The sequence below is a fragment of the Lottia gigantea genome (assembly GCF_000327385.1).
Source record: "Lottia gigantea unplaced genomic scaffold LOTGIsca_95, whole genome shotgun sequence".
In the NCBI taxonomy this organism is placed as follows: Eukaryota; Metazoa; Mollusca; class Gastropoda; family Lottiidae; genus Lottia; species Lottia gigantea.
Window position 1 is genome coordinate 178340 of NW_008711088.1, and position 18194 is coordinate 196533.

Genomic DNA, 18194 nt, shown 5'->3' on the forward strand with positions numbered 1-18194 from the left:
AACAAGAACCACAGACGTCTGATTGAAAATTAGAATGATGTAAATTGATGCTATCAGTGTCCCTGATACACATAAAAAATATAGAAAACCTCTTTACAATCTCTTTAACAAGAACCACAGACGTCTGATTGAAAATTAGAATGATGTAAATTGATGCTATCAGTGTCTCTGATACACATACAAAATTTAGAAAACCTCTTTACAATCTCTTTAACAAGAACCACAGACATCTGATTGAAAATTAGAATGATGTAAATTGATGATATCAGTGTCTCTGATACACATAAAAAATATAGAAAACCTCTTTACAATCTCTTTAACAAGAACCACAGACATCTGATTGAAAATTAGAATGATGTAAATTGATGTTATCAGTGTCTCTGATACACATAAAAAATATAGAAAACCTCTTTACAATCTCTTTAACAAGAACCACAGACATCTGATTGAAAATTAGAATGATGTAAATTGATGCTGTCAGTGTCTCTGATACACAAGTAAAGTTTAGAAAACCTCTTTACAATCTCTTTAACAAGAACCACAGACGTCTGATTGAAAATTAGAATGATGTAAATTGATGATATCAGTGTCTCTGATACACATAAAAAATATAGAAAACCTCTTTACAATCTCTTTAACAAGAACGACAGACGTCTGATTGAAAATTAGAATGGTGTAAATTGATGCTATCAGTGTCTCTGATAAACATAAAAAATGTAGAAAACCTTTTTACAATCTCTTTAACAAGAACCACAGACGTCTGATTGAAAATTAGAATGGTGTAAATTGATGCTATCAGTGTCTCTGATACACATAAAAAATATAGAAAACCTTTTTACAATCTCAATCATTAAACCACCTCAAATTATATTTGCATTGAATACGAAAAACTGTAGCCCTATGCTTTAGCAAAATATTCTCTTGGAAATATTTTTAGGGGGTGGGGTGTACAAATAGGGAACAGACTGACATAATTGGGGGGGGGGGGGGGACAACTGTCCATGCAACTCTGTGGAGGGGGAGGCCCTAATAGTCACAAGCCTCTCATACAGTCTGATAGGGTTCTCCCTAAATATCTATAGCCTAGTGGGGTGCAAACTAGGCCTATTTTTCCAGGGAAGCTAATGACAGGCATGTTGGATAAGATGTTATCCTCAGGATATGTAAGAAATATTTGAAATTTGATGCCACGATCAGTGATTTCGAGAGTGGCCCAGTGTCGGCTTCCAACCCCTAAATTTAACCACATTGATAATGACTAGGCTACACAGTCTGCTAGGTGATTAGGTGCCATGTGCTCGAATCCCCAAGGTTACACAATTCTGATGCCACGGGCAGTGCTTCCGAGAGTGGCCCTAGTGTTGGCCTAATAAAATAAAAAAAGGTCTTACTTGTGATGAAGCTTTGAAATCGTCCATTAGCATTGAAACTTCGTCCTACCTACAGGCTGCAAAAATTCCCAAAAAGAAGAGCAGACTAATGTCACTGTCCTGGCAAAATTTCCCTCACTGCACACTGCATGGCGTTGCCTGTCTTCATTAACCTAATCAGGTACAGAAATTGGAAAGTCGGATGTAAAGCTCCATTCATTTCATGTCGTCTGTTCAGTCTAATCTATAAATAGCAGATGAATAAGATCCAATCAAAATCGTGTATTTTCTACTTTCATTTTGTTAGATATCAACCACACAACAGAAACACTAGAAGTTACAATATGGGAAAGAAAATAGGCTTTAAATCGCTTTTCCCGTGAATTTATTGGTTCGACATTAAGTTAGATGATTGAATTTTGTTCACATTCAGTTCAGGTTTGTATTTTCAAAAATTCAGTGAAGGCCAAGCCTTAGAAAAACATAAACAAACATATTTCCATCCATCTTGCCAACGACCATATTGCTCCCGTGTCGATATACTGAAATTATTTCCATAGTTGTGCAATTCCAAAGTTTACCTGCTTCTTTTACAGTCTCTGATAGATATTTTGAAATATCTGTCTCTATTCCATCCTCTGATAGATATTTCGACAGTTATAGAGGCCAGTGTAGACAGAAAAAATAGTTTTGTGGGATTTTCCGCACCTCTGAAGGAAGGTAGGCTATAGAACTGAAAAATAATACAGGAGTCAACAAATTCAACAAATATTGAAAGAGTTACAGCCCTTGATTTACTGCAAATACTTAAAAAGGGCAAGAGGCAACAGTTTTTATCAAATTTTGATAAAATTTTGGCTGTAGGATTAAATCCTCAAGATCTTGGACACGTTTGAATTTGGGTACGTTTCAACAAATATTAATGGAGTTTCAACCCCAAATAAACTGAATTTATGTTAAAAGTGGGCCTATATTGCTGGGCAATAACTTGTTTGATTTTGATGAAACTTTGTTTTGGCATGTAGCCAATATTGATGAGATGTTGGGTTGGAAGTTGATTTTGTATTGATGAAAGATTTTGTAGTTATCCCCCTTTATATAGTAAATTTGTAAGTGAACGATACCGACCTAGGTCGAGATAACACCTTCAAATTTTTCAACCCAGTTTCCCTCTGTCAGTGATGTAGGTAAGAGGGACTGACATGGAAAAAGCGTCAAGTCGTTCAGTTGGACAATAAACCGAGGCCCTGTGTGCTACAGGCTGTAGATGTTAAAGATCCCTTGACAGTTGGAAATCGAAAAAGAGCAGGTTAATTCCGCTGTCCTGGTAAAATTTCCCTCATTGCACACTGCATTGTCTGTCTTCATTACATGCTATTTGTCAGAGTTTCACGTTGTGCGATCTTCAGACAACTAAAACAGAACCTGAAACATGTTGTTACTCAGAGTTTCACACTGTGTGATCTTCAGACAACTAAAACAGAACCTGAAACATGTTGTTACTCAGATTTTCACACTGTGTGATCTTCAGACAACTAAAACAGAACCTGAAACATGTTGTTACTCAGATTTTCACACTGTGTGATCTTCAGACAACTAAAACAGAACCTGAAACATGTTGTTACTCTGAGTTTCACACTGTGTGATCTTCAGACAACTAAAACAGAACCTGAAACATGTTGTTACTCAGATTTTCACACTGTGTGATCTTCAGACAACTAAAACAGAACCTGAAACATGTTGTTACTCTGAGTTTCACACTGTGTGATCTTCAGACAACTAAAACAGAACCTGAAACATGTTGTTACTCAGAGTTTCACGCTGTGTGATCTTTAGACAACTAAAACAGAACCTGAAACATGTTGCTTAGAGTTTCAGGCAACTGATATATTTTGCTTCCATTTCAGGTTAGAATTGATGAATAAAAAGTTAAAATGGCGTGCAGCTCTCCGGATTTGTCGGTAGATAAATACTTAGCTTTCGCTGAAGAGCTTTTGAAGAAATGTAAGGAATTCACCAATATCGAAGGAGCTTCGAAACTTGGACGAAAAATCGGATCAGAAATCAAATTTCTTAAATCGGTAAGTTGCAATTTTTTTCACTGCCATTTTCTCCTGATAGTGGCAATGTAAAATTGTTGAAACGTTGTATACAATAAAACTCAGGAGTAGTATACCATATAAACTGATGAGAGCTGGTTTCATGATGGATTTTGACGAAACTCGGTGTGAATGTTTGTAATCACCCAAGGATGAACCCTATTGAAAATCAGACGAATCGAAAAATATTTAGTATGAGTTATTGCCCTTGTTCTTGATATGTTTGTGGACACGATAGAGAGCTGGTTTCTTGATGGATTTTGACGAAACTTGGTTTGAATGTTTGTAATCACTCAAGGATCAACCCTATTGAAAATCAGACGAATCGAAAGTAATTTTCTATGAGTTATTGCCCTTGTTCTTGAATTGTTTGTGGACACGATAGAGAGCTGGTTTCTTGATGGATTTTGACGAAACTTGGTATGAGTGTTTGTAATCACCCAAGGATGAACCCTATTGAAAATCAGACGAATCGAAAAATATTTACTATGAGTTATTGCCCTTGTTCTTGAATTGTAAACTGTAAACAAAACCCACGAAATATGAAAAGTTCACTTTCAGAAACATTCATTTACTGACAACTCTTGTCAACCTCCCGGACAAATTAGCTGCCATTAATTTTTTAGCTAAGTTAATCAGTAATAGTGTTCACAGCTCACTGTTGAAATTTGAGCCTTCAAATCCATGTGTGTCCAGAATTATCTACGTTTGAAAGTTAAAATGACGACTCGTCAATTTAAGATACTCTGTGATATTTAGAAAAGACATCTATAGAAATAGTGAGTAAAATTCCTAGTTTGAGATATTTTAAAGGAATTATGTAATTTTCGTACATTTCTAGTATTTCTGAAGACTATTTACTCAAATCAATTCTGAAAATGGCTGACTATGACCTTTAAAAGTTTAAAAAATCTCTTTACAATCTGAAAATATCTTGAATTAAAGTAAAAAATATTAGTGCAGTTATTTGAAATATTAGTTTTAATGTAAAATTTATAAAAAAAACCTAATTGAATTCTGGGAAATGCATTATATACTCGTAAATTCTATTCTTCTGAGATTTAAATCAATTTTTACATCTTTCTGTTCAGCTTTGATAATTTTTCAATAAAATTTTATAAAGGGATAATTGTTTCAACACAATATACACGTGTCGTCATCAGGTGTAATGGCAAGAGAATAAAACATAACAAAATATATACCAACAAGAAACAATGATGACACGTGTATATTGTGTTGAAACGTTATGTGCCAAACCATATTAAAGAAGTGTGTTATATTCCATAATATTGTTTTGTGTTTTGTTATATGTGCTCCTCACTTCTATATGTCGTTCAAATCTTACAATCATATTTTAGTCTCAGAAACAGAATTTTTTTAGCTAAGCTAATCAGTAATAGTGTTCACAGCTCACTGTCGAAATTTGAGCCTTCAAATCCATGTGTGTCCAGAATTATCTACGTTTGAATGTTAAAATGACGACTCGTCTTTTCTTGAGACTCTGTGATATATAGAAAAGACATCTATAGAAATAATGAGTAAAATTCCTAGTTTGAGATATTTTTAAAGGAATTATGTGATATGATATGAACCAACATCCACTATTTGATCGGTGTAACCAAGCAAATGCTCTGACCAACTATACTACTTTCTTCGGCTTCGGTTTATTGTCCCATCTGAATGACTAGACGCTTTTTCCATGTCAGTCTCTCTTACCTACATCACTGACAGGGGGAAACTGGGTTGAAAAATCTGAAGGTATTATCTTGACCTATGCTAGGATTGAGCCCTGGGCCTTGTATATAATATTGTCTTGTGTTTTGTTATATGTGCTCCTCGCTTCTATATGTCGTTCAAATCTTACAATCATATTTTAGTCTCAGAAACAGGAATTTTTTAGCTAAGCTAATCAGTAATAGTGTTCACAGTTCACTGTTGAAATTTGAGCCTTCAAATCTAGGTGTGTCTAGACCACATTTTCTAGTACTTCTGGACTGTTGCTAAGTAACTTAGAGTGTTAAAATGTTATATAAGGTTATAATTTTGTTTGAAAGTCTGAAGACTGACAATGCTATGCAGTGTACAATGAGGGAAATTTTGCTAGGAGAGCAGCATTAGCCTACTCTTTTTTGATTTCCAACGTGTACAGTCTGGAGCACACCTGGCCTTGATTTATTTGAAAAATCTGAAGGTATTATCTTGACCTATGCTGGGATTGAACCCTGGACCTTCAGGTTAAGGAGCAAGCGTCTAACATCCAAATCTGGCAACCCCTTTCGAAGCCTGTGAAATAACGTCTAGTTTTGAAGAAGAAGAAAATATTTTATTTTGTTACGATAGTTAAAATTAAATATAATATGGCACTAGACAACATTGATGGTAAATATTATATACAGTGTATTCTGGGTAATCTGACATCGAACGGGGCCGTGGAAATGTATCGGATTATGGAGAAAGTTGAAGATGGCATTTGATTGGTCAGTTCCAGATTTATAGAATCAACAGAATGTTCAATAAAACAAAATGGAACAGAGTTCAGAACGTGTTCCATGCGAGCAACGCAAATTTTTTTCCTTTCGATTCTATTTTTTGAAAATTAAAGGCTTAAATATGTAATGCAATTTGAAAGAATTTTTTTATTCTTGGGCTTTTTTCAGGGAGGGGGGAGGCTGGAGGCCAAAGGGAATGAAAAAGAAACGCCCACCAGCTTGACCCCGATATACTATTTCCTATACCCATCATAATTTTAATTAACAAGAGGATAAGTAAACGTTAATCTTTCACAGTCGTTAATCGTCATCTTAATTAGACGTCATCCATTATCTAATAGGTAGAAAGTTGTTAATAAGCTTATCAGTTATCAGACCATCAGTTATACAAGCCATTATCTAATTGGCAATAAGTCATTACAATCCCTTTAACCAATCCAAACGTGTCATGTGTTTCTTGATAAAATAAGGAATTGTGGGATATAAAAATCATTTTGGGTTTCACTATCCCACAATGCCTTATTTTATCAAAAGGAGTTTTACATCAATTTAAATGACACGCTTTGGTTGGTTAAAAATGGCCTCATTGCTCTCCAGTAGAAATGGCATTCCTAAAATAAGGCATTGTGGGATATCAAAATCATTTTTGGTTTAACAATCCCACAATGCCTTATTTTATCAAAAGGAGTTTTACATCAATTTAAATGACACGCTTTGGTTGGTTAAAAATGGCCTCCTTGCTCTTCCGTAGAAATGGCATCGATAAAATAAGGAATTGTGGGATTTTGGGTTTCACTATCCCACAATTCCTTTTTTTATGAAGTAACAGGTTTTAGACCTACATCAAATTTAGATGACAAGCTTTGATTGGTTAAAAATGGCCTCCTTGCTCTCAGTAGAAATGGCATTCCTAAAATAAGGCATTGTGGGATATCAAAATCTTTTTGGGTTTTACTATCCCACAATTCCTTATTTTATGAAGTAACAGGTTTTAGACCTACATCAGATTTAGATGACAAGCTTTGATTGGTTAAAAATGGCCTCCTTGTTTCCCCGGAGAAATCGCCATGGAGACGAAATACCCAGAATGCACTGTACATATTTCATGTGGAATGATACAAGTGAAAATATAGAGATGAACTTTGTCATGACGAATTTCAAAAAATTCAGGACGTTCAAAAATATTCCAAAATATTTCGTATCTTTTTTGTTTTCTGATCTTTTAGTCTCCATGGTAATCTAACAAGTTTTCTACCACAGTTCTGTTCTAAATATGATATTTTTAACCAATCAAAGCGTTGTCATGTTAAACCTGTTTCTTGATAAAAACAAGGAATTGTGGGTAAGCTGTCATGTTGCTCTACTCTCTTTGATTGGTTAAAAATGCTATCATTGGGAACAGGCCTTTGGTATAAAAATTGTTAGATTACAATCGAAACAGAAAAAATGTACGAAATTGTGATCTATTTTTGATTAGATCGTTAGTATTTAGACGTTTCAAAAATAATTCTCTGTTCCTTAGGTGGAATTCTGTTTCCTGATTTTGTTTGTAGTGAGCAATTTAGATCTTAAGATATTCAAAAAAAATTCTCTATTCCGTGGAATTTCTGTTTCCTGATTTGTCCCTTTTCAAAAGAAAGGCAAAAAAATCGTCACCTCTGTATTTTGCTGCGCTAAAATTTTATGCACGAACGAAAAGATAGGACCACTGTCAATCAAACTTAATTTCCAGTCATCTGATTGGTCAATCACTAAAATCTGTTCTTTTTTTATCCAATCAGATTACTGCATTTCACAACTTCAGATGATTTTAGTATTCCAGTCATCTGATTGGTCAATCACTAAAATTGATTTTAAATTTAGTTTTTTTTAACCAATCAGATTGCTGTATTTTATTAACTTAGGATGATTTTAGTGTTCCAGTCATCTGATTGGTCAATCACTAACATGGATTTTAAATTCAGTTTTATTATCTTATCAGATTACTGTATTTCTTGACTTAGGATGATTGTAGTGTTCCAGTCATCTGATTGGTCAATCACTAAAATCTGTTCTTTTTTTATCCAATCAGATTGCTGTATTTCACAACTTCAGATGATTTTAGTGTTCCAGTCATCTGATTGGTCCATCATTAGAATTGATTTTAAATTCAGTTTTATCATCCAATCAGATTACTGTACATTGTAAGTTAAGATGATTCCATTCATTTGATTGGTCAATCACTTTGAATTCAGTTTTATTATCCAATCAGATTACTGTATTTCTTAAAACCTGAATTGTATCTTCGTTAAAATTTGGCGACCAGGACCAAGGACACTAATTTTAAAATTCATAAGTAACGATTTTTAGATTCTGGATCATACGGGATCGTTCTTAATACTTTGGCTATCGTCGGATTTCAAAACCAAGATGGTCGTCTTAGGCAGAATACTTCCCTCGGGATGATGTGTCTGATTTAAATGATGATGTTGGTGATGATGGGATTTTCCATGACGACTTCCTTTACGACTGCCACGATGATACCGTCCACTTCCGTTCCGACCAAATTTGGCTCCGTTACACATAGGATCCGTTACATGCGAATGTTTATGTGGATCCTTCGGCTCAAAACTCAAACAATCTTCATCAACGTACTCGGAAAAATCTTCAGGATGCATTGTGGTGTCACTGAATTCAAATCTATCGTCGTCATGACGATAATGTGATGACATACTGTCATATTTACTAGATTCCGAAGTTACGAAGTAAGGAAGGACACCTAGATAGAAGCACGATCCAAACGATGATCGAGAGCGCTAAAATGGCTCCAATACTGCTACCTATTGAGACGGGAATATGCCAGCTTGTCGTATACGCGTCCATACAGGAACGATCCTCTGTGTTAGTATCGTTACGATATAGAACCACACACACCTTGTAATACGTATCCGCCACAAGATTTTTGATACTGTAGCTGGTCGTTGATGGCGGTAACATTAAACTGTACTGTACGTAACTACTAGCAACCTTCTGGTAATGTACTTGATAACCTTCCACGAAGTTCGGAACTTGAGCGCGTGTTTCCCATTTGATGTAGATTGAAGACGAGGTAGACGAGTCTATCTGAGGTATTAGGTCAAACTTGATGTTGTTTAAGTCTGGTTGTTCAAGAGACATGGTTGCCACTATCGTCAAGCCTTTACCATTACCATTATCTGAAAAATAATAAAAATGAAATGAAATGGAGTTCATTCAAGGCATTAGGCTGGTGATGGCCAACAAAAGATGAACACCATCGGCCTGGAGGACAAACGATGAATTCTGATGGCTGTAGTTGTGAGCACCAAATGTATTTAGCTAAAACTTCTGAAAAGATATTACAAAAATACATATCATTGTTTATGGAGCGTTCAATTTACATCATTCTAATTTTCAATCAGACGTCTGTGGTTCTTGTTAAAGAGATTGTAAAGATGTTTTCTAAATTTTTTATGTGTATCAGGGACACTGATAGTATCAATTCACATCATTCTAATTTTCAATCAGACGTCTGGGGTTCTTGTTAAAGAGATTGTAAAGGGGTTTTCTAAATTTTTTATGTGTATCAGACACACTGATAGCATCAATTTACACCATTCTAATTTTCAATCAGACGTCTGTGGTTCTTGTTAAAGAGATTGTAAAGAGGTTTTCTAAATTTTTTATGTGTATCAGGGACACTGATAGCATCAATTTACACCATTCTAATTTTCAATCAGACGTCTGTGGTTCTTGTTAAAGAGATTGTAAAGAAGTTTTCTAAATTTTTTATGTGTATCAGGGACACTGATATCATCAATTTACATCATTCTAATTTTCAATCAGACGCCTGCGGTTCTTGTTAAAGAGATTGTAAAGATGTTTTGTAAATTTTTTATGTGTATCAGGGACACTGATAGCATCAATTTACATCATTCTAATTTTCAATCAGATGTCTGTGGTTCCTGCAATTCCACTAAAACTAAGTGTTTTATGACGTCATTATTGCAAAGGTCCTTGTTCCCTTTTGTGCCCATAATATCAAGATAATGAATATTAAATCTATCCAGAAATCGCTACTCTACGATTAAAAAAGAAACTTTTAAGTTCTTATAATTTCTATAAATCACAAACAAAGAATTCGCGTGAATCTCTCTGACATTTTAAGTTGCAATGATTTAAATCAATATTTTTAAAACAGAAAATAAAAAATTTGTGCAAAGAGCTTGCCGCCTGCTTCAATCTTCTAGTGCATTTAAACAACACGAAATAAACTGACTCTTAAAGATGGGATTCCTTATTTTTTAGTGTCAAATTAAGCAAACTATTTGATTAATTGGTGTTTCTAATGAATTATCATGTATTCTTAATCATATCATTATGTTCTTATTGTATATAATTAAAGATGGGATTCCTTATTTTTTTAGTGTCGAATTAAGCAAACTATTTGATTAATTGGTGTTTCTAATGAATTATCATGTATTCTTAATCATATCATTATGTTCTTATTGCATATAATTAAAGATGGGTTTCCTTATTTTTTAGTGTCAAATTAAGCAAACTATTTGATTAATTGGTGTTTCTAATGAATTATCATGTATTCTTAATCATATCATTATGTTCTTATTGTATATAATTAAAGATGGGATTCCTTATTTTTTTAGTGTCGAATTAAGCAAACTATTTGATTAATTGGTGTTTCTAATGAATTATCATGTATTCTTAATCATATCATTATGTTCTTATTGCATATAATTAAGAGTTTTAACCAATCATAAATGTCCATGTAATTACAGTCTGGATGAACAATACAAAAAAGACTTTTTGACCTTTCTTGATCCGTCACTCATTGGAATTCTGCTGGTAATTCTCTTCTAATTTAGTTAATTATGAATTAATTATGGACATGTGAGACAAACTGGTATTTTTCCAAGTCATTAGAACACCTCTACTTTCTATTCATATAAGTATTAGCATTTTCATTTTTATAAATAAAAATAAGGAAACCCATCTTTAATTATAGTAGTGGCCCTGTTGATGTCTGTAAATTTTCACAGAATAGACTTCGGAAATATCCAGAATTTAAGATAAATAGATATTTTGAAGGAATAAGAATTTTTATAAACAGATAATAAAGTTTGACAGGGAGAAGAGCTTGCCGTCTGCTTCCCCACGACAACAACTTTCAAATTCAATTTGAAATGACAAAAACTTTCGCAGTTGGCTTCCTGTTCTGTCATTTTTGATTTATGGTTTTTTCTGTCTCTTCTTAGAAATGAAATAGAGTTTTTTATTCTACTTTTCTGCACCTGAGTAAGATAATGAAGACAGGCAATGCCATGCAGTGTGCTATGAGGGAAATTTAGGCTGGCAGTTGGCTTCCTGTTCTGTCATTTTTTATTTATGTTTTTTCTGTCTCTTCTTAGAAATGAAATAGAGTTTTTTTATTCTACTTTTCTGCACCTGAGTAAGCTAATGAAGACAGGCAATGCCATGCAGTGTGCAATGAGGGAAATTTAGGCTGGCAGTTGGCTTCCTGTTCTGTCATTTTTGAATTATGTTTTTTCCGTTTCTTCTAAGAAATGAAATAGAGTTTTTTATTCTACTTTTCTGCACCTGAGTAAGCTAATGAAGACAGGCAATGCCATGCAGTGTGCAATGAGGGAAATTTAGGCTGGCAGTTGGCTTCCTGTTCTGTCATTTTTGATTTATGCTTTTTCCGTCTCTTCTGGGAAATGAAATAAACTGGAGATTTATCCCTACCTTTCTGGGCCTAATTGGGCTTATGAAGACAGACAACGCAAATTTCCCTCATCACACACTGCATGGCGTTGCCAGTGTTCATTAGCCAATTAAGTACAGAACAGTAAATGTAAAATTCTTTTTCAGTTAATGGTATTTCCTCCAAGTCGTGTAAGGTTTTACTCTTGTCTAAGAATTCCCTCACTTCACACTGCATGGCATTGCCAGTTTTTTGTTAACCCAATTAGTTGTAGAAAAGTTGGATGAAAAACTCCATTCATTTCAGTTAATCGCATTTTCTCCAAGCCGTTTAAGGTTAAACAGTTGTTTTTATCTGATAAAGTATTACGGTCTAGAGAGTTATTAATGGTGTTTGTAGCCAATAATATCCTGATTGGATGACCAAGCCTCTACTTTACTAAGTTTAACGATTGGAAAATTCCATTAGCCAAATCAAGTGACAGGCCTAGAAGACCTTAACTACTAAACTACGATGGTTTAAGTCTGTAATAAGCTAAATACGTAGAAATAGATAGAAATCAACGTCATTCTACAATTGTTGATTTATTTTTCCTGCTGGTAGATATAAATAACCTTGATAATCTAAGAAAGATCAATGCCGAAAGGTTCGGTCAAAAACAGTTGTAAATAGGTGCAGACAATCTTGGAAAACGTAATGCCGAAAGGTTCGGTCAAAAACCAGCTATATATAACCTTGATAATGTAGGAAAGATCAATTCCAAGAGGTTCAGTCAAGGACCTGCTGGTAGACCTCATAATAAGGACCACAACAGACAACTGGCAAATTGATGATATCAGTGTCCCTGATACACATAACAAATTTAAGCAAACCTCTTTACAATCCCTTTAAAGATAGGTTTCCTTATTTTTTAGTGTCAAATTAAGCAAACTATTTGATTAATTGATGTTTCTAATGAATTATCATGTATTCTTAATCAAGAGTTTTAACCAAACATAAATGTCCATGTATGTACAGTCTGGATGAACAAAAAGAGACTTTTTGACCTTTCTTGTTCGGTCACTCATTGGAATTCTGCTGGTAATTCTCTTATAATTTAGCTAATTATGAATTAAGTATGGACATGTGAGACAAACTGGTATTTTTCCAAGTCATTAGAACACCTCTACTTTCTATTCATATAAATATTAGCATTTTCATTTTTATAAATAAAAATAAGGGAACCCATCTTTAAGTAATTGCCTAGTAATAAGCAGTCATTGTATAAGGTTCTCAAGGGAGTCGTTAAAACAATACAAGAATTTAGCTTTTCCTTTTGACTTAATTAAAAGGAAGAAGAGAAATTGCTTGTTTTTTTATTGACAACTTTGTCCAGTGAGAATTAGATGATTACCATCTTTCTAAATGTCAAGTTATTTATTTGCTGTCAATGTTGACTAGTTTTCACATCAATACCATCTACCAGCAAATCTTTATTTCACGTTCAGTTAAAGGAATTGTTAAGAGGTTTTCTAAATTTTTTATGTGTATCAGAGACACTGATAGCATCAATTTACACCATTCTAATTTTCAATCAGACGTCTGTGGTTCTTGTTAAAGGAATTGTAAAAGAGGTTTTCTAAATTTTTTATGTGTATCAGAGACACTGATAGCATCAATTTACATCATTCTAATTTTCAATCAGACGTCTGTGGTTCTTGTTAAAGAGATTGTAAAGAGGTTTTCTAAATTTTTTATGTGTATCAGGGACACTGATAGCATCAATTTACATCATTCTAATTTTCAATCAGATGTCTGTGGTTCTTGTTAAAGAGATTGTAAAGAGGTTTTCTAAATTTTGTATGTGTATCAGGGACACTGATAGCATCAATTTACATCATTCTAATTTTCAATCAGACGTCTGTGGTTCTTGTTAAAGAGATTGTAAAGAGGTTTTCTAAATTTTGTATGTGTATCAAAGACACTGATAGCATCAATTTACATCATTCTAATTTTCAATCAGACGTCTGTGGTTCTTGTTAAAGAGATTGTAAAGAGGTTTTCTAAATTTTTTATGTGTATCAGAGACACTGATAATATCAGTTTACACCATTCTAATTTTAAATCCCTGATACATGTAAAGATTTGAGAAAACCTTCTGGTTTGTGAAAATGATTGCTTTGTATTTTGTTGTATTGATGTGGAAAATTGTCCGATCGAATTCTTTACAATCCCTTTAATACAAGTTTGTCCAATGGAAATAATCAATAAGAACGAAAACAAAAATCTACACAAAACGTTTAATTAGCCTATCCAAACATCTAACGTTAATTTTCTATGAAACTAAATATGTTCTACTGCCTGTTTTCTTTTGGTTTAAGTATTCAATCAGTAAATGAAATGAAATGAATGGAGTTTTACGTCCTACTTTTCTGCACCATGTGGGCTAATGAAGACAGACAATGCCAAGTACTAACGATCTGAACTGCAAAACGAGACACAAAATCCAAAACAACATATTGGTGAAACATTGGTAGCAGCTAATGAATAAATAAACCAAGAACTAACGATCCAAACAGCAAAACAAAACCCACAATCCAAAACAACATATTGGTGAAACATTGGTAGCAGCTAATGAATAAATAAACCAAGTACTAACGATCTGAACTGAAAAACGGAACCACAATCCAAAACAACATATTGGTGAACATTGGTAGCAGCTAATGAATAAATAAACCATGTACTAACGATCCAAACAGCAAAACAAAACCCACAATCCAAAACAACTAATGGTGAAACATTTGTAGCAGCTAATGAATAAATAAACCAAGTACTAACGATCCGAACAGCAAAACAAAACCCACAATCCAAAACAACATTTTGGTGAAACATTGGTAGCAGCTAATGAATAAATAAACCAAGTACTAACGATCTGAACAGCAAAACAAAACCCACAATCTAAAACAACATATTGGTGAAACATTGGTAGCAGCTAATGAATAAATAAACCAAGTACTAACGATCCGAACAGCAAAACAAAACCCACAATCCAAAACAACATTTTGGTGAAACATTGGTAGCAGCTAATGAATAAATAAACCAAGTACTAACGATCTGAACAGCAAAACAAAACCCACAATCTAAAACAACATATTGGTGAAACATTGGTAGCAGCTAATGAATAAATAAACCAAGTACTAACGATCCGAACAGCAAAACAAAACCCACAATCCAAAACAACATATTGGTGAAACATTGGTAGCAGCTAATGAATAAATAAACCAAGTACTAACGATCCGAACAGCAAAACAAAACCCGAAATCTAAAACAACTAATGGGGAAACATTATCTACCAACAATAAATAAACCAAGTACTAACGATCCGAACAGCAAAACAAAACCCAAAATCCAAAACAACATATTAGTGAAACATTGGTAACAGCTAATGAATAAATAAACCAAGTACTAACGATCCGAACAGCAAAACAAAACCCACAATCCAAAACAACATATTAGTGAAACATTGGTAGCAGCTAATGAATAAATAAACCAAGTACTAACGATCCGAACAGCAAAACAAAACCCACAATCCAAAACAACATATTGGTGAAACATTGGTAGCAGCTAATGAATAAATAAACCAAGTACTAACGATCCGAACAGCAAAACAAAACCCACAATCCAAAACAACATATTGGTGAAACATTGGTAACAGCTAATGAATAAATAAACCAAGTACTAACGATCCGAACAGCAAAACAAAACCCACAATCCAAAACAACATATTGGTGAAACATTGGTAGCAGCTAATGAATAAATAAACCAAGTACTAACGATCCGAACAGCAAAACAAAACCCACAATCCAAAACAACATATTGGTGAAACAGTGGTAACAGCTAATGAATAAATAAACCAAGTACTAACGATCCGAACAGCAAAACAAAACCCACAATCCAAAACAACATATTGGTGAAACATTGGTAGCAGCTAATGAATAAATAAACCAAGTACTAACGATCCGAACTGCAAAACAAAACCCACAATCTAAAACAACATATTGGTGAAACATTGGTAGCAGCTAATGAATAAATAAACCAAGAACTAACGATCCGAACTGCAAAACAAAACCCACAATCTAAAACAACATATTGATGAAACATTGCTAGCAGCTAATGTATAAATAAACCAAGTACTAACGATCTGAACAGCAAAACGAAACCACAATCCAAAACAACATATTAGTGAAACATTGGTAACAGATAATGAACTTTTCACACGAGGAAGTATATTAATTATAAAATACGTAAAAAAGCACGAGCTCGTGTAAGAGATTAAAGAACGTTAAATTGAATCAAAATATCTTTGAATTTTTGGTCCTTGGAGATTAAAATGTGTTTATAATGACTTTACAATTTTGTCTCTTCTTAATTTCATTTTTTCGTTGAAATTTATTTATTTATGTGAATATTTTCCATACCAGCTGATTGAGCTCAAAGTAGCTTGACAAATCTGGCGTACTCGTTTCCTGGAATGGGATATCGTCACGTTTTTCGGACAGACTTAGTTTATCACTATTTATGAGATTGCTCCGTTACTTTTGGGTACACTTTTTGAGAATTTTCACTATGTTCGAAGCCAAGTTTCGCATTTTAGTATGGAAAAGTGAGTCCATCAAGATATTCAGAATTATATTGTTGCTAAGCGTTTTTATAACTTCGTTATCGCAAAAGCTGTTAGTCATTTCAAAACTGCGTAAAATAGATTGTAAAGAAGTTTTCAGTGGTGGCTCAGTGAGTTAGATGCTTGCTCGCTAACCTGAAGGTCCAGGGTTCAATCCTGACATAGTTCGAGATAATACCTTCAGATTTTTCAACACAGTTTCCCCCTGTCAGTGATGCAGGTAAGAGAGGTTGACATGGAAAAAGCGTCTAGTCGTTCGGATGGGACAATAAACCGAGGCCCCGTGTGTTACAGGCTGTACACGTTAAAGATCCCTCGACAGTTGGAAATCGAAAAAGAGCAGGCTTATGCAGCTGTCCAGGAAAAATTTGCCTTATTGCACACTGCATGGCGTTGCCTGTCTTCATTAGCCCACATGGTGCAGAAACATAGGACGTAAAACATTTATTTCATGTATTCAGATATATTCCTATACAGGAAGACACAAACAATATTTTGTCTTGTTAATATAGGTCTACTAATAATGATTTTTTTTCCTAGAGAGCTCTGATTGCTTTGAGCAATTTCTATTTTCATATAGTCATTTTCTAGCCTCCTTATGTGAAGAGCTAGAAGGAAATTAGTCTTATATTAGACTTTATTTGATGTCAATAGTCTTTGCTATTAATAGATCAAGGTTTGGAATTTAATGTCTTGGCCAGCGAGAATTGGATTCTAGTGTCTTTTAACTACCGAAAAAAATACTTACTGCCACATACTTTTAAAACTGTCGTGGCCAGCGAGAATTGGATTCTAGTGTCTTTTAACTACCGAAAAAATACTTACTGCCACATACTTTTAAAACTGTCGTGGCCAGCGAGAATTGATATGGCAGTGTCTCAAGAAAAAACAAGTCATCATTTTAACTTTCAAACGTAGATAATTCTAGACACACATGGATTTGAAGGCCCAAATTTTGACAGTGAGCTGTGAACACTATTACTGATTAGCTTAGCTAAAAAAATTCCTGTTTCTGAGACTAAAGTATGATTGGTCAAAAAGAATGGCGCATCTGTCCCTTTAAAGCATCGATTTTGTGTAATATTTGTAGAATAAACGAAATAAATGAATGAATGAATGAATGAATGAACAAACGAACAAAAATGAACGAATTAACAAACGATCGAATGAATGAATAAATTAATGAACGAATGAACGAACAAACGAATGAAAATGAATGGATGAACGAATCCATAAACAAATGAATAAATAAATAAATAAATAAATAAATAAATAAATAAATAAATAAATAAATAATATTCAAACCTGGAGTCTACTAGTAGCTAGTTAAAACTGTGTTGTAAAGTGTCAGTACAAGAATATTACACCAAACTTATTTTTAGAATTGTTAAAAGAGATTTAACACATGTTTGATGTTCTTTACTGTTTTCAAATTGATAAAACAGAACTCGAAAACATTAATGGAAAAGATTCTGGTGTTGATTTGAGTCTTGAATATATGTAAATAGCCTTCAGAAATACTAGAAATGTACCAAAATCACATAATTCCTTCAAAAATACAACGATACACTATACATGGTCCTTGGCTAGGTTGATTTGAGTCTTGAATATATGTAAATAGTCTTCAGAAATACTAGAAATGTACGAAAATCACATAATTCCTTTAAAAATACAACGATACACTATACATGGTCCTTGGCTTGGTTGATTTGAGTCTTGAATATATGTAAAGAGATTGTACAGAAATTTTTTATGTGTATCAGGGACACTGATAGCATCAATATGCAATTAGTGACGTCATAAACACTTAGTTTTAGTGGAATTACAAGAACCACAGACGTCTGATTGAAAATTAGA

The 18194-nt window shown here is 33.8% G+C and overlaps 1 protein-coding gene across 1 annotated transcript in view; it reads left to right on the forward strand.

Annotated features, from left to right (window-relative positions):
- Positions 1–18194, forward strand: part of LOTGIDRAFT_135052 (hypothetical protein) — a gene marked incomplete at both ends in the record, with an annotated part of 51216 nt that overhangs the window by 32098 nt on the left and 924 nt on the right. The gene's annotated exons all lie outside the window — the stretch shown is intronic.